The sequence below is a fragment of the Phaenicophaeus curvirostris genome, chromosome 2 (assembly GCF_032191515.1).
Source record: "Phaenicophaeus curvirostris isolate KB17595 chromosome 2, BPBGC_Pcur_1.0, whole genome shotgun sequence".
Lineage (NCBI taxonomy): Eukaryota > Metazoa > Chordata > Aves > Cuculiformes > Cuculidae > Phaenicophaeus > Phaenicophaeus curvirostris.
Genome location: NC_091393.1, coordinates 986,458 through 1,004,306, shown reverse-complemented (window position 1 = coordinate 1,004,306; position 17,849 = coordinate 986,458). Strand labels below are relative to the sequence as shown.

Sequence of the window (17,849 nt, the reverse complement as noted above, 5' to 3'; positions counted from 1 at the left end):
TTCACGGCAGTCCTGTGCCATTCTGACCCTCTGCGAATGTCCCCTCCTGACGGAGTGATGAATGGCATGGGGCTTCTGCGTCAGTCACTTGTGAACTCTGAAGGTCACCCGAGAGACCGTATTCTTTCTACGGAAAGAGACCCCGGAGGGATGTTGATTTAGTGACATCTAGCAAGGACTGACCCTGTCAGTCAGTGCAGTAATGTTGGAGCGGTCAGCGGTGTTGGCTGGATCTAATGCAGGAGGAAATGATAGCTGGACTCCATAAAAGCCCTCCTCCGGATTGCTGATTGGATGTGGCAGGTGGGAAGGGGCTATTTTGGATGAGGTATCTGGCTGAAGGAGCAACTGCAGTCCCAGCTCTCTTGCAGCGGGAAGCGCTTTGCACTTATGTGAGGACTGGGTGAGGCCTTCTCATCTGCTTCTAAACAGGCGCCCTCCCTTTTTTTCCTCAAGGAAAAAATATCTTGTCAGCAGGGTAGTAGGGTCTCGAGGGAGATTAAAAAGGCACTTGTAAATAGAAGTGGTGCCCGCAGTTCTTTAGGTTCCAGTTTCCTATGAAGTTTGAATTTGAACAAATCTAGTTTTCTCATGTTTAGACTCTTGAGCATGTCCATAAATCAATTATTGTTGTGATGGGGCTTTGTTGTGATGGGAGGTGGCTCACTGTGTTTCAAGATAGGTACAGAACAGGCAGTGAGATGCCTGCACCATTAAAATGAATACCAAGAGGCAGAAGCAAACCAGTTGCAAAACCAGCATTTGGAGTGAGGTGGGAAGGACCTGGGCTGAAACAAACACCGTTTTGGTTTCCCTTTCTGTTTGCCAGTATTTGCAGTCAGAAAACCTGAGATGCAGTGCCCATGAGCTCACCATTGAGGCATTTTCAGTAGTGTAGTCTGACCATTGCTGTAGACTTACCTTGTATTTGAATACACATCATATTTTTTGCAGATAAAAATGCTGGTGCACCAAACAGCAGCAGCCTTGCAACAGTCCTAAAGCTGGAAACCCGACACAAAGATTCAGCATTCCCCAAACATCAGTTTAGTCATTAGAGGTTTGGAAATAAAGATAATACTCTAAACAAGTTGGAATTTGAGTGAATTTAAGCTGGGTATTTATTAAAGCTCTATTTAGACTGAACCATGATGAGGCTGGATTGCAGAGTTACAGGCTGCGATCAACACTCAGCAGGAGGTTATTTAGATTAAATACCAACTGTCTTGAAATGGTGGGAAAAGTTTCAGACAGAAGTTTTATTTACTGGTTTTTGGGACAAAGTTATGGGCTTGCAGTAATATTTCAGGAATTCTGCTGGAGAGATAGTTTTCCTCCTTGAAGAAATGTTCTTCTTGCATTGCAGTGTTCTTGAATTCATCTACTCCCTTACATATTCTCTGATGAATACAGTTGATATCCAATTTGCTCCCCTCCTTTATATCCTTGCTGTGAGACTGTAATCATCCTTTTGTTTCTTGTAGTCTGCATATTTTTGGTCAAGAGTAAAATAAGACAAGGGAGAACTTTTATCTTGGGGGGAAGCATCACAGTTTTCTATTTTTTCTTGAGCTTTTTGACTTCCTTCTCACCTTTCCTTTTCCTGGGTCCTGACTGAAAGGTGGGCTTGCTTCTCGCTTCTCATCTGCTGTTTTATTTTTGAAAATAAGAATGATGACGGATTTTTTTTACCCCTCATTGTTTACCTACTTGTCCACACCTGTTTCTTTCAGTCTGGTTTCCTTCAAGTTTTAGCATGTATTTTTCTCTTGTTCTGCCTTTTGCTTTTCATTTCTTCTCTGTGATTATGCCAGATCCCCTGGTGCCCCCTTCTCCTTCTTTCCAAGCTGCCAGCCCTGGCTTTGCTTCCTCCTAACCAGCCTCAACAGAGGTGTTCGCAGCTTGGCTGCGCAGCCCCTGCTGCTGCTGTGGTGCCACAGACACACTCCTGCCTTTCCGTTTGTCCCAGCACAGCAGCATTCGGTTTGAGCACTAATGCCATTTGCATTGTGTTATTTAGGGGTCAGCCCTTTGAAAAACTAATGCATGTAGGAAGCACCATAATGACTATGTTGTATTACTAGGCTTGAACTGCATAAACCAGAGTCCACTGACTTACTTTCAGAGTGAGTGCACAGTGTATAAAAATCACAGAGAGGAAAAATGATACTCATGCAGTTAATGTCCCTGTAAACAGAATGAGTGATTCCGTAAACAAATGTGGCAAGCACCTCCCTAAAATTAAGAAAAACTCATGTTTCCTGTAATACTGCTTCATGTTTATATGGGGTCTCTTGTCTATTTCTGGCTCCATAAAGTGAGCAATACAAAATACTGGAAATTACAGTTAGACCATTAAAGATCTCCAGGCCTCTCTCTTAGGCAAGTAAGTGAGATTGCATGTTTATTATTGTCATCTGGCAACCATGATGGAGGTATTCAGCGCAATTGCTAATTTTAGCTAAATATTTTTTCTTTTTCCTTTTTTTTTCTGTGTTTTTTAAAGACAGTCTCAATTGGCACAAAGTTTTCTTGAAATTAGTTTTGTTAATGATGTATTTCTTTTGCCTCAGTTACTTTTCTTTGTCTGTAATAGAGCTTGGAGGTTCCTGGTAAGAATGTGCCTACCAAAACAGGCAAAAGAGCTACATAGTCCTTGGCACACAGCGCTGTTAAATAAATCACTGCAGAAAGGGCCTTGGCCATAATGGGCTAAAAGCATCTGCTCTCCAAAAGCCACAGGCACAGACGTGTACACTGTTTGTTAGAAGGAACGGGTTGGAAGGTGGAGATCTTGCAGGCACAGCTGCAAATACTAGAACAAAATGAACTGGCCCCGTGGCCAGTGCTTAACAGATAGATAGGAGGGAGGTACCAAGGCTGATGTATTTTATATGTAGAGGCATAGCCTGAAAGGATACGTGTGAAGCATGGTACTGCTCAGCATAACCTGAGGAAGCCCAAGGGATCTCAGTTGCCAAGTCCTTGTGTGAACCATGCAGGATAGGCTTGGCAGCTGACATCCACTTACTGTGTTAGAAAGAGTGATGCAGACTTTGTACAATACAGATACATTTCATTAATAATTTCACCAAAATCTAACAATATAAAATTTGTTAAAATAAAACTGAAAATACTGAAAGCCTTTGACCAGAATCTATTCAAGTTCAAACTGAAACTGTCTTGTTTGATTTTCCAGTGTCATAGTGAAATGAAATACTCCTTAAGTCACTGTAACAGTATTTAACTTCATCATGTCTTTTAAATAGTCTAAAGAAGTTTTTGTTTCCAGCAAAATAATTTCACTAAAGATAAACCTACTAAGTAGGTTAATCAAATTGTGATTTAATATCTGAAGCGTAAACACTGTGTCAATTGTGCAAAGCCCTCTGGTTACAGTTTCAGGTTTTACATCCTAGTTATTCCTCTTCCATCCTGTCCTGCATAGAAATACTGTAATACTTTAAAAGCTTATAGCGCTTAACCAGAAACCACAGGTGAACAATCACAGGACACAATAGCGTACTTTTAAATAGTGTTTCCTACAGATCCTTACAGTGCTTAGCCACAGACTATTTATTACAGCACCGGTCTCACATGAGGTTTTGAGGAGGCTCTCATATGTATGCAGTTTCATCTTCATATCCTGACAATGAAGAAATTGGAAACATCCTTGCTATTTAGTTTATAGAGATGTCAACAGACACTGGAAATTTATAATTGTTAGAAGGAAAAAAACATGAGCACAAAAGGCGTTACAGGTCCTCAGATCGTGCAGCACTCAGCAGAAATGCAAAGTAGTTGTCAGTCAGCTTCTCATTAGCTGTTTTCTGCAGGGTAAAGAGAAATTGATCCTTAGCTGGTGTGCACTGACTTACACAGCTTCTTCTTTCCAATGTGCTTCCTTGCAGAAGCTGTGCCCAAGCAGGCAAGCCATCTCAGACGGTGCTAGATTTTGGTGATTTAAGAATGAGCCGGGTGTTGGCCAAGCAGTAACCATCACAAGAACGAGTACCATGGCAGCTCTGGTTTCTAAGCAGCTGGGTCCGTATGTGCAAGAGGTATCAGTTAGTGCACTTCCGCTTAAACATTTAAACAAAATTTTGAAGTAGTTTGGGATTTAGTATCAGAGTCTGAGAGCATCCCTCTGTGTGCCCCATCAAAATTCCCCATGAGGAAGGCCACTTTAGGGAGTGTGCTCTTCTACTGCTGTAACATCTCTACTTTCCAGAGACTTCAGCTAAAACTATAATGAATATGGTTATTAAAACAGACAAGCAGCCTCTCTAAATTCAACCATACATTTGCTAAAATAATTGCACATCAGCAATAAAAAAAAAATTCCTATACAATAAATACCATTTTCTCTTTTGTTAATCTGAAGAGCAACTTTGTTGTTCTTCATGTAAACAAGGCAACTGTAGTGACCTTATTTTGGATTTCATGAGTATGTCACACAGTTTATTTTCCAAAATCTAATAAAATGGATGGGAAAAATTCTTTGAAACTCATTAAAATGAACCCTAATATATATAATCTAAAATGTGGTTTCTGTGCTTGTACAAGCTGTTTGCATGCTATTCTATACTACTAGTTCAAAAATCTCTTAGAAGAGGAAGGAGCGATGAATAACAAAGCTGTGGCTTTCCCCAGCATAGGGGTGAAAGCCTGAGCAGAGATTTCTACCAACACAAAAAGAACTCCTGAGAAGGCATAAAAGGTTGCTGTTTGTTGTGGTAGCCTAAATAATAGTGGTAGCCTAAATAATAGTTTTGGAGATTGAACATAGAGGTCCCAAGATGCTGCCTCATACCAAACCCCAGGAGGGTATTACACATCTCAGTGGAAAACAGAAGTCCAAAGTTTTCTTTTCCATGGGTTTCTGCAAGTAATGTATTCACATCGTGTCAATGTCCTCTCATACAAATTTGGTCCTAGGTTCTGTCTCTGAACAAATGTCAAAACTGCAACTGGGAAAAATATGGTTTTAACTTGGCTTTGTATTGAGACCACGATTTTAATTTTCAGTAATGAGATTTCAGCAGCATCATGAATTAATGCAAATGTTTAAGCTATCGACAATTTCACAGCACACACAAAAATCACACAAAGGTGATTTATAGCTTATCACTTGCAACATTGTCAGGGAAGTTTTATGTGAGCCTGAATTTTTTTCATGCACTCACAGTAGCTCTGAACAGCACAACCTGCAATGTTAAGTGTCACATAAGTAAGAAAGTATATATTTCTCTGTCATTGTTAATTTGATACTGAGCCGTGATAGATTTATGAAAGAAGCTATGTATAAGAAGTACTATTTATTTCTATGTGAGGTACTGCAGGAAATGTATGAGAAATGCTGTGGGGTTACCATGCTTTAGAAAAAGATTCAGGGTATTACATGTATAAAACATTATTTTATTATTTTATTCCCCCCTCTGGATTAATATGCACAGGCAGGACGTAAGTAAGGCTTTGATTCTGCCAACATTCAATAGAATTTCCCATGGCAACAAAGTTAAGCATACACATTTGTCAGACAGGCAATTTAGAGAGATAGTAAGATTCATAACAGTGGTTTTTTGCTTGCTTGCTCATAAATGGTTTATTTTGGGCCGATCTTAGGTTGGCTGTGTGTGGAAGGCATAAAGCCATGTTTTGAGGCAAACCTGCTTTGTTACATTTGGAAAAAATGGTTTGGATTATGGTTTTCCCTCAAATTATTAACAGGTGCAAATAATGTTTGATTTTACTTGCTTTTTGTTTACATAATGATCAATGCTAGAGTAATGTCAGAATTAGCTTGGAAATAATGCAAGTGTTTTTATTTGACCTGGTTTCTGCATTTGTATGAATTTCCTTTTCCTGCATATAAATATCCATAAAAACATGTTGAAAATTTCAGGTCTCGCCTAGTTATTCACTTTGTTGTGGCTACTGCTATCTTTCTGAGTTTGATTCTGCAACCACTTATGCACCAATGTTCCACTTGATGGCCTCTTAACACACAGTGTACAAATTAAAAACCCTGTCGTTTCATATATTTTTAACGTAATACTCTTCTTGGAGTATCACAGAAATAAGAGGAAGGTCAACTTGTACACTTTCAGTTGTGCATGGCTGTTCTCCAATTCCTGACTCTCCTCTAATGTTCCTTTTTTTATTATTTTTATTACTTATCAGTCTTCTGTTACTTAACAGATGGTCAGATGCCACATATTATTTATGTGAAGTCTTTCTTTACCCCTGAAGCTCAGGCAGTAATGGTATTATTATCCACAGAACATTGTTTTTCCTATGGAAAGACTGGTAGCTACGCTGTTTACCAGCTAACTACTAAGAAGGCGTAAAACCCCATACAGTTCTGACTGTTCCTCTATACGTGGAAAGTACAAAATAATTTAAGAACTGTTTCTCTTTTTTACTCAGGCGATGTTCCGAGTAAGATTTCAGCAGAATCACTTTTTAGATGCAGCAAAAAAAAACCAAAACAAACCTTTCCAAGGACTCCACTGTTTGTGTCCTCTCTCTGTCTTTCTCTTTTTTATGTCTTGCAAACAGACATCCTCGTTACCCAAATAAGCCTCTTGAGTTTTGCTTTTCCCACCCCTGTATTTGGATCAGGCTTTTCTCTTTCTGGGTGGGGCAAAAAGTGAACTCTCCTAACATACAGTACAAATTAGGTCCTTTTAAAAACAAAGACTTTCTTAAGAATAGCTGTATTTTATTTCTGACAAAAGAAGGGAAAACACAAGTGCGCACACTAAATCAAGAAGTCAAATGTGTGTAATCTGATGCCAAGTGTAAACATGTATGGACTTTACAAGGCTTGCTGACACTAGATACTTTGATTTTCTTTCATTTGAAAAAGTGCTTTTGAGTTTTCACAGTAGTGCTTGCAAGAGGCAGTCAAAATCGCAAAGTGAATAAGAGCAGGTCTATACAACAGCTCGTGTTGAATTGGGACTTTTTATTTTTATATGGATATGGTATTTTCTGCTCAGAATAGCTCATATAAATTTGGTAGATCTAGCTCCATATGCAGCAGAGCTTTTTGGCCTGGCTTTTTGGCAGAAAGTTTCTTAAGTGAATACTATAAAAAGCTGCTAAAGAGTCAAAATATAGTCCCTACCATACTAACAAAACTTCGATTTCAAGGCAGGTTAAGCATCTAACTAACTGAAAACATTGTTGACCCTAAAGACCACCTGAAAACTCTTCCAGCACTGAGGGGCCGCAATAACTTTCTGTGTTCATTGAAGGAAAAACAGTACAGAAGTTAGTGATGTAATAAATAAAAAGGTTGTCTTCACTGCTATTCTATATCAGGCTTCTGCTGTAACAAATCATGGTACTTCTCCATCTGTGCAGAAGTACTACTGTAAAATTATGAATTTTCAGGCTGCTTAACATTTGTACTGAGCAGTTCAAGCTGTGTTAATTATATACCTGTAAGCGTGTAAGCACTCTGGTACTGAATGTTGGTTGGGTAGATCCTGGAGGTCTATCGAGGAATTTTTCACATAATTTTAATGTTAACAGTATTGCTTTGATATTGTTGTGGGAAGGCAAAGGTAATGACTTCAGCCCTTTACGTTTCTTCTGAAAACAGTGAGGCATGTGATGGTCCTTATTTCTAGTGAAGAAGGAGATACTGATCAAAATGCAGTTATAAGAGTTTTTCTGTGCTGAGACACAGCATTTTGCAATGTAGATGGCTGGTTCAGCCTACCATGTGAGCTGCAGCAGCCATAGGACCAGTCCAGCCTAAGCCACTCAAGCCCTTCTCAAAAGTTGGGCACCAAAAGCCAACTGGAAGAGTGCACGACTTGCAGTTCTGGAGAAGTACGGTGCTCAAGGAGCCGTGCTGATAGTTCAGGATCACCATACTAAACCGATGTCCCTGATGCTGGTCAGTCCCTACATAGGCCTGTAGGCAGTAAGGACAGCAGGATGGTGGGTTCCTGCCACCTGAGGGACACCCCATGGCAGGCAAACTCCCACCTGCCCCATTCTTGACATGTGATGCAAATTTAGCACTGGCCAAGTCCCAAATCCTAAAAAAGTTGAGGGAAGGCAGTGTAACTCACTCCCTCATAACCACCCCTGGGCACCTCTACTTCACTAGGTTGTGGTTGCTTCTCAGGAAAGAATGACAGGAAGAGCTGGGATGGTGTGATGCCACCTGCCCTGCCTGTGTCACCAGACCTAGGGGGCACCTCCCAAAGAATAATCTAGAAAAGCCTAGACAGAGTCATGCAGTGCTTGTCTTTTTCTCCTCTCCTCCCTCAAGCTTTTTCCATGCAAAAAAACCCAGAGAACTGGCTCCTAAAAGTCACTTGGATGAATATAAACTCTTGAAAGTGTCACGTAGCCCTTGGAATATTTCCAAATAAACCCTGGCTTATTTGGAAAATTTGCTACTTGAAAGAAATGCACAAACATTGGTCTCAATCCAAAACCATGAAATCAACAGGGAGACTGTCATTACAGAGGGCTTTGGATGTGGCCCATTGGTGGCTATGACCGGAATGATGTTCTATTACAATAAATCATTTTTAGATTCCTGTTTTACAGATGCCTGCAAAGTTTTGATGAAAGGAGAAAGAAAAGAACAACCTTCAGCTGCCTTCCAGTGAAATCTTCTCTTTCCCAAACTCTTTGAAACTATAATTTATGGATTGTACTATTATTCTACTTAGAATACAGTACATTTCTTTGCTCTTTTTACAAAGATTAGAGATAGATGTAACCATTTAGAATGAAGAGTGAATTAGCTGTGCTAAGGGCTTTACATTTTCTTGTTTGTTTTCCTTAACTACTCAGATTGTTGGGATATCTGGATCCATAGGGCACCCCAGGTAGTTTAAATACACATAGTACAGAAGAAAAAGAGAGAACAGCAGGGACTGAAAGAAAAATTGAGTTGGTCCTAATTAGCGTGTTATATATCAAGTTCTTCAGTGTGCTTTTGCAGAAGAGATGCTTGAAGCTGCTTGTATGTTAGTATCAGTTGCTTTGTATCCAATTTTTTATCATTTGTTTCTGGTTTGAGAACAGCAGACAGTGCATTGTCAGAAAAGCACAGGTTTCTCTAGAAGGGAGTTGCTAAGTGTAATGAAGAGCAAAGCATTGGTCTAGAGGTTGGAGAAAAGAGTTTGGTATGAATTAGGATATCAAGACAGATTTTTTTTTTTTTACCTGCAGAAAAGCCAAGACAAAAAAAAAAATTAAATCAGTGCAGAGTGTATAGGGTCTTTAGATTATCACTTCTAATGTAATCAAGCCCCAGCTTCCAAGAATGGTAAGTCAGACTCTAAGGTCATAAAGTTGGCTTAAAAATCACAGATTACAAAAGTAATATTTTGAGTTCTTTAATTAGGCTTCTGGGTTTGATGCTATTAGATTTCAGTTTCTCATGAAGGCTGAGATTCCCACAAAATGACAAGATTTTTTTAATACAAGTCTTTAAAAAAAGCCTGTCTCGTAAGGCTCACAGTAGAATTCTTCAGAGCTCACAACACTGGTCTTGCACAAGTGCAAGCCAATGGTAGATAAGCAGGGTCTCCAAACTGGCTTTAATAAATGCATTCTGTTCCTCACCTCATCTGATAAATAGATCTTAACATCATTAACTATTGTGCTCATAAACTCTTAAGGAGTGCTTGCTTCCCTTAACTGTACAGAAAAGCCTCTGCTGTGTCAGCAGAGGTTTCCCATCTCCAAGGCCAGGCTGGCAGCTCCAGGTGTGTCCTTTTCTCTCCTTTGTATTGAGAAATGAGAAAGCAGCGGGCAAGAGGATGCAATGTAGACTCTGTCTGTCTTTCTGCTTAACAGTTCTAATTAGTTGTCTTTTCCCAGAAATCATGGAGATGGTGATGGTGTGCCACTAATAATACGTTTTCTTATTGACAAGTCTGAAAATTCAGTAGACATTCAAATTTTTCAGGTCTTCCAGAAGAGCAGGCAATAGTGCATCTGAGAAATTGATGCACTGGCAGAGAAGCAGCACAGGATGCTCTATTGCATCTCACTGACCATCCTGGCAGGATTAAAAGTATGGCTGTATGGTGCTTAAGTGCTTCAGAGAGATTAATCAAATTCTGCTCTTCTGTTAGGCTCACAGTGAAGATAGTAATGCTCTGGAAACAGGACCTAATTTACAAATAAGTACTACAAGATTTCATCTTGGTCCAAATTTTGGATTTATATGATAGCAGGATCTCACAAGTGGGCTCAGGTTGCTCTTTCTGGGGGAGGCAGGAAAGCAGAAGAGAAAAGTTGATCCATATTTCTGCCCTTAATTTTGAATAGAGATGACCATTTCAAGTAGAAAAGAGTTATAGCCATGGTTGGGGCACCAGGGATAAGATAAGGTTGTCTTACTGCATCGTAAGTGAGATAATTTCTGATTTTGCTCATTGGTACACCTTACGAGCTGCTTTTCCTGAGTGCATGAAACTGAGCGAACAAGGAGAACCTATGTCACTGAGATGCACTGATGTGTGGGAGGTAAAAGGCCTCCTTGTCTCCTTTGACCAAGAAAATCCATACTTGGCCCCATTTGCACAAATTACTGCCTCTGATTTGAAGAAATGTTTGGACCGATGTGTATTGGTTTGGTTCTGGGTTTGTTTGGTTTGTTTTGTGTGGGGCAAGCGTGGTTTACACTTCTGAGAAGGTGTTTTTAATGATGAATGCCCAGAATCTACATGGCATCATATATGAAAATTGATGTGGTTTCTTTAATACTCTGCATTCATGCAAGTACAGGATTATTTGCTTTCCAGCTTTTGAATGGAACAGTAGTATGTATATATATGTGCGTATGTGTTCACTGACAGTAAATGAGGAAATGGGGAAAACCTGAGAAGGATAAATCAAAGTTAAAGTGAATCTCAGAGGAGATAAGTGGTGAAAATGGGTAAACTGAAAACTCCGCGTCTGTGGGAAAACATGGAGGAACAAAACCACAAACAGCAGAGGAAACAGTCAAATCTAAACAATGAATTGCAGCAGCAAGCTGCAGCAAATGTGATTTTAAAGAACAGAGTGTTCACAATAGACATACATCACTGCTGAAGATCAAGTCTGTGAGCACTGTTTTCATGCTTCCCCATCCCCAGTACCTCTATGGGAAGCTCAGCTTCTCCTGTCCACTTTATTTGTTCAGTAGTGGGCTTTATACGACTGATTCAGCTCTCATTAAACTGATTTACTGGGCTCACTGGCTCTGCTCAGCTTCAGTTTATTCCTACTTTGTTTAAAATTCGGGAAGTGTTGGGGGAGGGGACAGGACACTAATGGCCGTTCTCGTGCAAGTGGAGTGGTAGCTGATTTATTGCAAAGGTTATAAAGGAAAAGTATTAAGTGTGTTCCATTCTGCTTGGCAAAGCCATCCTGCACAATGTCCAACAAAACCCTGGGAGCACTGGTTTGTACCAGAAAAAAAAAAAAAAAGAAAAAAAGGGAGGAGGGGTTTGCATGTGTGCAGAGGGGGGACGCTCCACCAAAGATGTGCTGCTCTTCTTCTGAGCACTAATTAAGACTGTAAATCACAGGCAACATGAAACAACTGTATTCGATGGAACGTGGACAGTTCTGGAGTTCTGCTGTGTTTGCGCGATCAGTTTGAATACCTACACTGAAACGCTAATGGGAGAGCAAACTTCAAAGAGAAATTTTGGCATGAAGAAGCAGTCTGCAGGACCATTACATGGATAAAGTTGTAAAATAGACTCCTCCATGCAAACTGGGAAGGGAGGTGGAATGAAAGTTTGAAAGGTTTATAGGAATTCAGGCTTGTTTCCTTTCATGCGCAAAGTCAGTCCCACATTAATTTGGTCTCCTCTTGAGACAGACTTGTGCATTTGTGTTTCAAATAAAAGGTGGAAGGGAAGGGTGACAGCAAAAAAATTGTACTTGGATAATGAAAAGCTCATTTAATAGTCTTTAAAATTAATTTTATTTTTCTAATAAATAGTTGAGGGACATCTTTTGTCACATCATAAGTAACGGTGGGTCACATGCCTAGGTTTATGGAATTAAAAGTCTAAATTTGTTATGATCAGGTAGTTTTGCCTTCAGCAGAACATCAGTTATAGAAATTCACCCAGTAATTCCTGCACAAATCTCATGTCCTAAACGAATGTGCTAAAGCTTGTGTTTACGAAGCCATCTAATCTTGATTTAAAGGCATTGAGGAGTGCAGAAACACCACACAAATGTAGCTCACTTTATTATTATTTACTTAAAATACAAATATTTAAAATTTTGTTTTATTTCTCCATGACTTTATCTAGTTCCAGTTTCTTGATATTGTGGCTATACTAGGCTGCAGTGGAGCTGCTCTAGTGTAACTGAGAAGATTATTTTCACCCTTTGTAGAATATGGTCCATTTATTCCTCATTTTACTTTGGTATAAAGCTACTGGATGCAAGTAGCGTCTTGATGAAAAATGATCTGTCCTTAATAGTTAATTTACAAGCAACTGATTTCCCAGCACAACATATTTACGTAATTATATAAGTAGACTTATGTCCAACTGTTTGTCTGGGATTCCTCAAAGTGTTTTTAGTTTCCCAAGAGTGTTTTGAGATGTAATTCATAATGTGGGGGATTCTGGAATGGCTGATGTGGTTAATTTTTCTTCTAGTAGATTGTGATATTGTAATAGAGATATAGAGATACTCTTTTTAGATATGCAAGATGTAAGGAAAAAGAATTGTAATGATTAACTTTGAAAAAAAATCTGTAGTTATATTCAGTATCAAGAGCCCTGTTTTGCAGCAATAGTCTCCATGCTTACCACAAAGTGCTGCTTCCACTGACCTTGTTAATTTTATGTCATCAAAGGATAAACATCTGATGTCATTATCGTACTCTGAAGACTATTCATTAATATAGGTAATTATTTCTGTATTTAAATACTGTAGAAATGGTTATGCAATGGGTAGGGAAAAGGAATTTGTTCTGTTACAGGAATACACATGCTAGAGGGTTTATAGAATGAGAATTTGGGTGCCTTAAAAAATAGGATTCAGTGTAATTGGACTTGTCATAACTTGCAGAAAGAGCCAATTTATCTGTATGTTACTTATGTTGTCAAGGAAAGTACTTGATATTAAGCACAGTGTGTCCACGTCTTTGCCACTGTACTAGTACTTCAACATAGTACCTCTCCTTTCCTTGGTGACAGAAAAAACCACAATAATTGACATTTAAGACAGCATCTATTTTTCTTAATTGGGAACCAGGATTGTGCTGCCTTAGGATGCGGTTCCTTTCAGAGGTACTCAGATGGTCTTCAACAAGAATAAATGCATGCTGTTTGCTAAAAAAGCTGAACTGTAGTATAGCCATGTGTTTGAAAAGGCACACACTCAGTCTGCATGTCCAGATGTGAATAGTTTAAAGGGTGCACAGTCTTGAGCTCTACCTATGCTGGAAAATAAATAGTCTTGTGAAGAACGCTGAAATAACAGTAGACACCTCTGTTATTTCCCTCGCTACCAAAAAAAAGGAGACACAGCATAAATAAACAGTGTATTATATATATTTTTTTTTTAAAAAAGAGATTTCAGTGTTATTACAGAAGTTCATACAAAAGGCACATTCTCAGCTTGCCAAACTCACAGCATTGCCACTGCTGCATGGCTACATTCAGCTGCTAAGGATATCACGTGCAGCCACCATGCAACAGCACACTTGTGTTATCCAGTTGTCTTTCTGGCAATGTTGTGGCTAGTTTGGATTGGCTGTGGCTAAATGTGTGGTCATAGGAAAAACATGCATAAAAACTTCTGACCTGAAATGATTGGCAAATGATCTGTCCCAAGCTCTTTAAAATAAGCATACCTTGCTTGTTTAAAAATAAACCTTGCTTCCCTAGTTGGGAACATCCTCCTTTTCCTACCTGCTGATCCATTTACCTTCCCCCACTCCAATCTTCCCCAATGATAATGACACAAGCATTTGTACAGCTGTGTGTAAAATGGATCAAGCAACTGCTGGGCTGTGAACTACCCTGGCTGAGTGCTCTTCCAAAAGCTTTAACTTAGGATCACCTCTGGGATCATCCAGGAAGAATACCTATTCATAGCCCAATGATTTATGTCAATTCACAGGTACTTTATGTGCATGGGAAGCAGGCAAACATTTATGAGTGAAAGGTAGTGAAAGGAAGCAAAAACCAAGGAAAGTGCTGAGTTTTCCTTTTCTTGTTGATTCCAGACCAATATCCAGTCCACTCCTGGGAAATACACTCCATGCAAATGAAGTGCATAGAATTTCTAGCCAAGTGAAAAACACCAGCTAGTGGTATGTAAATTAATGGGCTTTCTGCCCTTGCTGGCTGAATCTGTGTTAACAGAGGCGCTTCAACAGCAATTGGTATCAGTGTGGTTGTTCTTCCACAGTGATGTTGTACCTGTCTGTATACACAGGCAAGGATGCTTTAAGTATCACCTTGTGGCAAGCGTATTGGCTCAGAAGAGAGAACATCTAGACAGAATTTCATGGTCTCCCGTTGTCTCTAGTGTAATTCCGAGCAGGGAGCTGGAGTGGCTTATTTTTCACCCAGCCTCACATGCCTAAATGTGAGTCAGTTCTCTCAGAGCTCCCTTTACTGCCCATGAAGAAAACCAGCCAACACTGAGAACACATTTATCAGTCTCTTTCAGACACCTACAACGAAGTTTACGGTTAGTCAGATGAAACCGACACTTGGCCCCAGACTTTAAAATGCATTAAGATGTCCAGTGATGTAGACAGATACATACTGGACATATCAAAAGCTGGTGGAGATCACTCTAGGCTATTCTTCGTTCCCCAAGGAGACAAAATACCTTTAACAATCAGTCTCTGAGCCGCTGGATTAATGATGCTAGCCTACTGGACATAGGAGCCCTAGACACTGGAAATCTATACCACTAACTGGTGGTAATGGTTGCTAGCAATTTTGATTGGGATGGTTGCAAGCAGTGTGGACCTGACTGAACCAACACTCTTCTGGGCAATTCCTGGGTAGCGTTTGGGTGTCAAAGACAAACCAGTTGCTGGTAGGTGACTTGGATGCGGTCCGGTTGTTAGAGTCTCAGAGATTGACATAGGCCCTTCTGGGTGAACAGTCGGCAGTGGCTTAGAATGCTTGCAGCCTTGGCCATAGTCTTTGTGTCCCTCTTCCTTGTTTATTAAATCGTGGTCATAGCATTCCCTGCCTTGGAGTTGTTTATGAGCGTAAGCTAAACCTTGTGGAAGAGCGCTGAGCCAGGGTAGTTTACAGCCAGAACAGTTCTTTGCACACAGCTGTACAAACGCTTGTGTCTTTATCATTGGGGGAGACTGAGGTGGGGGAAGGTAAATGTGTCTGCAGGTAGAAAGAAAGGGGTGGCAGCAATTGCTTTAAACCAGCACTGCTGCAAGAAACTTGTTCTTCAAATGACCCCCTGTTGCCTTCACCTGCCAATCCATGATCGTTTGCATCGTTCAGGATAGTGGCTTCAGGGAGCCCCAGAACAAAGGCTTTCCTTAAAAAAACTCAGACCTTGCTCAGATAAAACTCCCACTCATGCCTCAGGGAATTTTGCATGACGAAGGATTACAGGATGGTGTCTCAGCTTTGCAGTGCAGTGCTACTTGGAGCTGCCTTTTAGTTTTGTGGATGAGTAAGACGGTGCCCATTTAGAGGGAAATTTTATTTCTGTTTGCTTCTACTCAGGTTGCTGGAAACTTTCTTTACTATCCTCTTTTGTAGGCTAGAGATGGGGCTTTTGAATAACACACAGGTGAAGAGAGAGAGCACCCACAGGAAGGAGGTGGTTTGGGTGATTGTGGGAAGGAGAGGGCTTTGAAGATATTGGCAGGCAAGGGGTAGCATTTGAGTTTCCTAAGTTGCCCACACTCCCACTCACATGAGCCCCAAGGCTTCAGAGGTGAGTGCTGTTAAGCCCCACCTCAGCCTGTGAGTCTGCGTAATGTTTGGGGATCCCAAGATTTCTTTACCCCTCCTTTTCTGGTGTGGCAGGTATGCTGCATCATGTGTTTCGTTTCTCTGACTCTGTGATTACTTATTGTCATTTTGTGTGAGCAAAGCAGGCAGATGTTACAATACCTCCCTCATCAGCATGTCCTATAGTTTCTGTTTCCTTGGATGAAGCAGTAAAGCAGTCACTTCAGGGCCAAAGAACTGGCCCTCGTTTTGTCAGCTGGAAGGTGACTAGTTAAAATCTAACTAGCAGTCTCACACCCAGTGCCTGACAGGAACAGTCTTTGAAGTCTATTAAGAAAATAAAAATTCCCTGCGCTGTCATATAATGGAAATGAGTGTACTTCAACAGCCATCCACTCTAATCTGTTAGCCAGCCCTTAGCAGCTTACCAAGCCTGTATTTAACCTATTTCCCTAATGGCAATTAAGAAATGTTTTCATTTCCCAGGGAGAGGATTGCCAATGAAATCCCTCTTTCTCCCCCAATCCCCATCCTGTGGCTCTGTTCTCTCCTCTCTTCCCCACACCCCAGCTCCTTCTTCCTTAGCCCAAGGCATCCAAAGCATTCCCCGTGTGTTTGGGTAGCATGCAGTGAGGAAGAAATGATTAAGCAGCTGAATGTTTGAAATCCAGCTAAATGCACCGATTATTATCTGCTTAGGGCTTTCTTATCTCGAACTGTGTGGTGCTTAATGGCAGGCCCATTGTTTTCAGCTCAAAGGTATTAATGAAGGAATCAGGGCAGCAGGCTGATGTCATAGGTGGCTGAAAGGTGACTTGCTGCACTGATTTCCCTTACTCCACCCCTTCACAAGTCCTTTCCAACTAGTTCAGGAGAAGGCTTGGTATTTTTAGAGTGGAGAAGGGAGGGGGAAGAAAAAAAAAGGCAGCCAGGTTGCATTTGTGTGTCTGGTAAAAGGATTGCAGAGGCTCCTAAATATCCTGCTTAAAAGATGTACTCTCTTAGCTTCTGCTCTACTTTCTCGCCTCATAAAGACTCTGAACTGCTGGCGTGGTTCTCAGTCTGAAAGCGGCCGGGTGGCCCTTGTCCACACCTGCCCTAGGCACTGGCCAGCAGACTGCACTTTCTGTTCTGACCTATATCCAAGGTGAGGGTTCCACTTTGCCTTTTCCGTGCGTAGAGTGAGCTGTGAGTAAGCAGCTGCTACTAAGGTGCTTTTTGAGGTGGGTGTAGACCCCAGGATGATGCACAACTTAATGGAGTGCTTACATAGTCAAGTGTCAATTGTACTTCTTACTTTTCAGAATTAAATTACACTTATTTTTTACAAATGGACATAGTTATTAGATTCAAAGTGGTGTATGTGTCTCTGGGGTGGGATATGTGTTTTCAGTTTTCCTATTATACTACACAAGCAGGGAAAAAGCTGAAGATTCAGAGTAGATTAGATTTCATTGTCATTGCGTTTTAATCGTACATTGTTATTTCTGTAATCCTTTACGTGACAGTTTTAATCTGACATTGCCTTCTTTTTTATCATAGACTTGAAAAGTATGCTGCTTTCTCTGACTTAAAACTTAAGAATTAATAGTATTGCTCTACGCTATAGAACTTGGCATCACACTGCCTACAGAAATGGCAAACGGAGATAAAATTTCATCAGGGAATTTGAAGAAAGATGTGTTACCAGAAACTGACTTGCAAAGCTTTTGTGATTTGTGGAATAAAAGAAAAATATGTTTTAGACAGTGGTGTCAGAGGTAGCAGGTAAATGAGTTCTCATGTGAATACATATACAAGCAGGTCTCAGACAAGAATAAAAAATGATACTTTTTTTTTCCATTTTCATGAGGCAGTCTTTTTGTGTAATACGTAATTTAATCGGAGGCTTCATGACTT

General features: G+C 40.3%; 1 protein-coding gene across 2 annotated transcripts in view; it reads left to right on the top strand.

Moving 5' to 3' along the window:
- The window catches only part of LOC138717584 (PR domain zinc finger protein 1-like), a 99,905-nt gene that overhangs the window by 19,016 nt on the left and 63,040 nt on the right, over positions 1-17,849 (top strand). Inside the window, exon 1 of one of the 2 annotated variants that reach the window (XM_069851109.1) lies at positions 17,043-17,097. The exons of the other annotated variant lie outside the window; for it this stretch is intronic. The gene's annotated coding sequence lies outside the window, so the exon portion shown is untranslated. Of the gene's footprint in view, positions 1-17,042; positions 17,098-17,849 lie in introns of those variants that run through there. 2 annotated transcript variants of the gene reach the window in all.